The sequence below is a fragment of the Pecten maximus genome, chromosome 12, assembly GCF_902652985.1.
Source record: "Pecten maximus chromosome 12, xPecMax1.1, whole genome shotgun sequence".
NCBI classification, from domain to species: Eukaryota; Metazoa; Mollusca; class Bivalvia; order Pectinida; family Pectinidae; genus Pecten; species Pecten maximus.
Genome location: NC_047026.1, coordinates 32,564,050 through 32,571,247, shown reverse-complemented (window position 1 = coordinate 32,571,247; position 7,198 = coordinate 32,564,050).

Here is a 7,198-nt window from a genome sequence, read left to right as displayed (position 1 = left end):
GTGGTCATCGTGTCATGTCCTTGTTGTAGTGGTCATTGTGTCCTTGTTGTAGTGGACAACATGTCCTTGTTGTGGTGGCTATCGTGTCCTTGTTGTAGTGGTCATCGTGCCATGTCCTTGTTGTAGTGGTCATTGTGTCCTTGTTGTAGTGGACATCATGTCCTTGTTGTAGTGGCCATTGTGTCCTTGTTGTAGTGGTCATCGTGCCATGTCCTTGTTGTAGTGGTCATTGTGTCCTTGTTGTAGTGGACATCATGTCCTTGTTGTAGTGGCCATTGTGTCCTTGTTGTAGTGGCCATTGTGTCCTTGTTGTAGTGGTCATCGTGCCATGTCCTTGTTGTAGTGGCCATTGTGTCCTTGTTGTAGTGGTCATCGTGTCCTTGTTGCAGTGGTTATCGTGTCATGTCCTTGTTGTAGTGGTCATCGTGTCATGCCTTTGTTGTAGTGGTCATCGTGTTCTGTCCTTGTTGCAGTGGTCATAGTGTCCTTCTTGTAGAGGTCATCGTGTCCTTGTTGTAGGGGTCATCGTGTCCTTGTTGTTATGGTAATCGTGTCCTTGTTGTAGTAGTCATCGTTTCATTGTTACAGTGGTCAGTTTGTCCGTGTTAAAATGGTGATCGTAATTCTGTTATGTCCTTGTAATAATGGTCATTGTGTCCTTGTTATAGCAGTCATCATGCCCTTGTTATAGCAGTCATCATGCCCTTGTTGTAGTGGTCATCATGCCCTTGTTGTAGTGGTCATCGTGTCATATCCTTGTTATAGCGGTCATCATGCCCTTGTTGTAGTGGTCATCGTGTCATATCCTTGTTATAGCAGTCATCATGCCCTTGTTGTAGTGGCCATTGTGTCCTTGTTATAGCAGTCATCATGCCCTTGTTGTAGTGGCCATTGTGTCCTTGTTATAGCAGTCATCATGCCCTTGTTGTAGTGGCCATTGTGTCCTTGTTATAGCAGTCATCATGTCCTTGTTGTAGTGGCCATTGTGTCCTTGTTATAGCAGTAATCATGCCCTTGTTGTAGTGGCCATTGTGTCCTTGTTATAGCAGTCATCATGCCCTTGTTGTAGTGGTCATCATGCCCTTGTTATAGCAGTCATCATGCCCTTGTTGTAGTGGCCATTGTGTCCTTGTTATAGCAGTCATCATGCCCTTGTTGTAGTGGCCATTGTGTCCTTGTTATAGCAGTCATCATGCCCTTGTTGTAGTGGTCATCGTGCCCTTGTTATAACAGTCATCATGCCCTTGTTGTAGTGGCCATTGTGTCCTTGTTATATCAGTCATCATGCCCTTGTTGTAGTGGTCATCGTGTCATATCCTTGTTATAGCAGTCATCATGTCCTTGTTGTAGTGGTCATCGTGTCCTTGTTATAGCAGTCATCATGCCCTTGTTGTAGTGGCCATTGTGTCCTTGTTATAGCAGTCATCATGCCCTTGTTGTAGTGGCCATTGTGTCCTTGTTATAGCAGTCATCATGCCCTTGTTGTAGTGGCCATTGTGTCCTTGTTGTAGTGGTCATCGTGTCCTTGTTGCAGTGGTTATCGTGTCATGTCCTTGTTGTAGTGGTCATCGTGTCATGCCTTTGTTGTAGTGGTCATCGTGTTCTGTCCTTGTTCCAGTGGTCATAGTGTCCTTCTTGTAGAGGTCATCGTGTCCTTGTTGTAGGGGTCATCGTGTCCTTGTTGTTATGGTAATCGTGTCCTTGTTGTAGTAGTCATCGTTTCATTGTTACAGTGGTCAGTTTGTCCGTGTTAAAATGGTGATCGTAATTCTGTTATGTCCTTGTAATAATGGTCATTCTGTCCTTGTTATATTTATCAGCCTTGTTATAGCAGTCATCATGCCCTTGTTATAACAGACATCATGCCCTTGTTGTAGTGGCCATTGTGTCCTTGTTATAACAGTCATCATGCCCTTGTTATAGCAGTCATCATGCCCTTGTTGTAGTGGCCATTGTGTCCTTGTTATAGCAGTCATCATGCCCTTGTTGTAGTGGCCATTGTGTCCTTGTTATAGCAGTCATCATGCCCTTGTTGTAGTGGCCATTGTGTCCTTGTTATAACAGACATCATGCCCTTGTTGTAGTGGTCATTGTGTCCTTGTTATAACAGACATCATGCCCTTGTTGTAGTGGCCGTCGTGTCCTTGTTATAGCAGTCATCATGCCCTTGTTATAACAGACATCATGCCCTTGTTGTAGTGGCCATCGTGTCCTTGTTATAACAGTCATCATGCCCTTGTTATAGCAGTCATCATGCCCTTGTTGTAGTGGCCATTGTGTCCTTGTTATAACAGACATCATGCCCTTGTTGTAGTGGCCATTGTGTCCTTGTTATAACAGACATCATGCCCTTGTTGTAGTGGTCATTGTGTCCTTGTTATAACAGACATCATGCCCTTGTTGTAGTGGTCATTGTGTCCTTGTTATAACAGACATCATGCCCTTGTTGTAGTGGTCATCGTGTCCTTGTTATAGCAGTCATCATGCCCTTGTTGTAGTGGTCATCATGTCCTTGTTATAGCAGTCATCATGCCCTTGTTGTAGTGGCCATTGTGTCCTTGTTATAGCAGTCATCATGCCCTTGTTGTAGTGGCCATTGTGTCCTTGTTATAGCAGTCATCATGCCCTTGTTGTAGTGGCCATTGTGTCCTTGTTATAGCAGTCATCATGCCCTTGTTGTAGTGGCCATTGTGTCCTTGTTATAGCAGTCATCATGCCCTTGTTGTAGTGGCCATTGTGTCCTTGTTATAACAGACATCATGCCCTTGTTGTAGTGACCATCGTGTCCTTGTTATAGCAGTCATCATGCCCTTGTTATAGCAGTCATCATGCCCTTGTTGTAGTTGCCATTGTGTGCTTGTTATAGCAGTCATCATGCCCTTGTGTAGTGGCCACTGTGTCCTTGTTATAGCAGTCATCATGCCCTTGTTGTAGTGGGTTTTTCCTTTGGCCCCCCTTTTATGGCCTTGGTCCTTGTTAACATCCCCCTTTTTTGGGGTCATTGCCCTTGTTTGGCTTTCCCCGTTGGAGGGGGCTATATGGGGTTTTTTCCCAAAAACCCATCAGTTCTGGCGGCCCTTTTGGTTCATCTCCTTTCTTTCCCCCTTTTCCCCACCTTTTTATGCCACCTATCCTTGGGGAAAAAGTTTCTTTTTTAAAAAAACCTTTTTCCCCATTAAATTTAAATTGTTTTTCCTTTCTTCCCCCTTTTTCCAAATGTTTTTGAAGGGGAAAAAAACAAGGTGCCGAAATTTTAAGGTTTTTATATCATACAATTTTTTCCCCAAAGGAAAAGGAAAATTTTACAAGCAGTTAATGGTTGGTGTTCTACAAAGGTGCCACATTGGGAAAGGTTTGGGACAAAAAAAGGGTCCCCTTTGGGGTGGGCCCCCAAATGGGGAAATTTTAAAAGGGGGGGATCTAAAAGGGGTCAATCTTTGGTGGTTTTTTGGGATATCTGACAAATTTTTTGGTTGGTGTAAAAAACAAGGCCCGGTGGGGGTGCGAATGCCCATTTGGGAATTTGGGGTTAACGTGTCCCAAGGTTGTTTCTACCTGGGGTTTTTTAAAGGGGTGTTCTATAATGTTCCCCTATTAATTTGGGGGGGGTTAAAAGGTTCTATTGAAATGTTGGGGGTTTAAATGGTGTATTTGGAAAATTTTGGGGTATCTAAAGGTGCAAAATTTTTTGGGTTTTTTTGGCCAAAGGATTTTTAAAAGATTGCTGAGAGAAACCCGGTTTGGGGAAAACCCTTTTCCAAATTTGGGTTTTTGGGGGGGGGGAAAAGAAGGGGGTTGGGGGATTTTGGGGGGAAAGGAAAAATTGGGTATTTTTTGGGGGTTTTTAAAAAAAAGGGTTTAAAGGGGGTTTTTGGGGCCCCTTTTTTTTGGAAATTTTTGTCCCTTTGGAATTTGGGTTTTAAAGGGCCTTTGGGGGTTTGGGGGGGAGAAAAAAAAAAAAAAAAAAAAAAAAAAAAAAAAAAAAAAAAAAAAAAAAAAATCAAAGCCCTGTTATGGCCTATCCCGTAGATGTGTATTAGCAGTATCATGTATAGGGATGATGCCGTTATTAATTAACCTGATATGGGTTGCTGATACGCGTAATCATGCACTGTTATGGGACATGGTTGTAATCATACAATGGTGCCGTTGTGGAAGGTTGTGTAGCATCATCTTTAATGTGCCAGTAGTTGGATGGTGGTTTAACATCGTGCCGCTTTGGCAACGTGGTTGGTGTAGCGATATCAATGGGTGTCAGTTATTGTAATGTTGTGTAATCACAAAGGTGTCACTGGAATGGTTGTGTCTCATCATCCTGTAGTGGTCCGATATGTGAAAATGGTTAGTGTATGCACAGTGGTGGGCTATATGGAAGGTGTGTATCAAAAGCAGGGGATGAGTGGTCCGTGCTGCATGGTTGGTGTATCATACAATGGTGTCCACTATTGGAATGGTTGGTGTATCATACAATGGTGTCCACTATTGGAATGGTTGGTGTATCATACAATGGTGTCCACTATTGGAATGGTTGGTGTATCATACAATGGTGTCCGCTATTAGAATGGTTGGTGTATCATGTAATGGTGTCCACTATTGGAATGGTTGGTGTATCATACAATGGTGTCCGCTATTGGAATGGTTGGTGTATCATACAATGGTGTCCACTATTGGAATGGTTGGTGTATCATACAATGGTGTCCACTATTGGAATGGTTGGTGTATCATACAATGGTGTCACTATTGGAATGGTTGGTGTATCATACAATGGTGTCCACTATTGGAATGGTTGGTGTATCATACAATGGTGTCCACTATTGGAATGGTTGGTGTATCATACAATGGTGTCCACTATTGGAATGGTTGGTGTATCATACAATGGTGTCCACTATTGGAATGGTTGGTGTATCATACAATGGTGTCCACTATTGGAATGGTTGGTGTATCATACAATGGTGTCCACTATTGGAATGGTTGGTGTATCATACAATGGTGTCCACTATTGGAATGGTTGGTGTATCATACAATGGTGTCCACTATTGGAATGGTTGGTGTATCATACAATGGTGTCCACTATTGGAATGGTTGGTGTATCATACAATGGTGTCCACTATTGGAATGGTTGGTGTATCATACAATGGTGTCCACTATTGGAATGGTTGGTGTATCATACAATGGTGTCCACTATTGGAATGGTTGGTGTATCATACAATGGTGTCCACTATTGGAATGGTTGGTGTATCATACAATGGTGTCCACTATTGGAATGGTTGGTGTATCATACAATGGTGTCCACTATTGGAATGGTTGGTGTATCATACAATGGTGTCCACTATTGGAATGGTTGGTGTATCATACAATGGTGTCCACTATTGGAATGGTTGGTGTATCATACAATGGTGTCCACTATTGGAATGGTTGGTGTATCATACAATGGTGTCCACTATTGGAATGGTTGGTGTATCATACAATGGTGTCCACTATTGGAATGGTTGGTGTATCATACAATGGTGTCCACTATTGGAATGGTTGGTGTATCATACAATGGTGTCCACTATTGGAATGGTTGGTGTATCATACAATGGTGTCCACTATTGGAATGGTTGGTGTATCATACAATGGTGTCCACTATTGGAATGGTTGGTGTATCATACAATGGTGTCCACTATTGGAATGGTTGGTGTATCATACAATGGTGTCCACTATTGGAATGGTTGGTGTATCATACAATGGTGTCCACTATTGGAATGGTTGGTGTATCATACAATGGTGTCCACTATTGGAATGGTTGGTGTATCATACAATGGTGTCCACTATTGGAATGGTTGGTGTATCATATAATGGTGTCCACTATTGGAATGGTTGGTGTATCATACAATGGTGTCCACTATTGGAATGGTTGGTGTATCATGTAATGGTGTCCGCTATTGGAATGGTTGGTGTATCATACAATGGTGTCCACTATTGGAATGGTTGGTGTATCATACAATGGTGTCCACTATTGGAATGGTTGGTATATCATACAATGGTGTCCACTATTGGAATGGTTGGTGTATCATACAATGGTGTCCGCTATTGGAATGGTTGGTGTATCATACAATGGTGTCCACTATTGGAATGGTTGGTGTATCATACAATGGTGTCCACTATTGGAATGGTTGGTGTATCATACAATGGTGTCCACTATTGGAATGGTTGGTGTATCATGTAATGGTGTCCACTATTGGAATGGTTGGTGTATCATGTAATGGTGTCCACTATTGGAATGGTTGGTGTATCATACGATGGTGTCCACTATTGGAATGGTTGGTGTATCATACAATGGTGTCCACTATTGGAATGGTTGGTGTATCATGTAATGGTGTCCACTATTGGAATGGTTGGTGTATCATACAATGGTGTCCACTATTGGAATGGTTGGTGTATCATACAATGGTGTCCACTATTGGAATGGTTGGTGTATCATACAATGGTGTCCGCTATTGGAATGGTTGGTGTATCATACAATGGTGTCCGCTATTGGAATGGTTGGTGTATCATGTAATGGTGTCCGCTATTGGAATGGTTGGTGTATCATGTAATGGTGTCCACTATTGGAATGGTTGGTGTATCATACAATGGTGTCCACTATAGGAATGGTTGGTGTATCATACAATGGTGTCCACTATTGGAATGGTTGGTGTATCATACAATGGTGTCCGCTATTGCAATGGTTGGTGTATCATACAATGGTGTCTACTATTGGAATGGTTGGTGTATCATACAATGGTGTCCAGTATTGGAATGGTTGGTGTATCATACGATGGTGTCCACTATTGGAATGGCTGGTGTATCATACAATGGTGTCCACTATTGGAACGGTTGGTGTATCATACAATGGTGTCCGCTATCGGAATGGTTGGTGTATCATGTAATGGTGTCCACTATTGGACTGGTTGGTGTATCGTACAATGGTGTTCACTATTGGAATGGTTGGTGTATCATACAATGGTGTCCACTATAGGAATGGTTGGTGTATCATACAATGGTGCCCACTATTGGAATGGTTGGTGTATCATGTAATGGTGTCCACTATTGGAATGGTTGGTGTATCGTACAATGGTGTCCACTATTGGAATGGTTGGTGTATCATACAATGGTGTCCGCTATCGGAATGGTTGGTGTATCATGTAATGGTGTCCACTATTGGACTGGTTGGTGT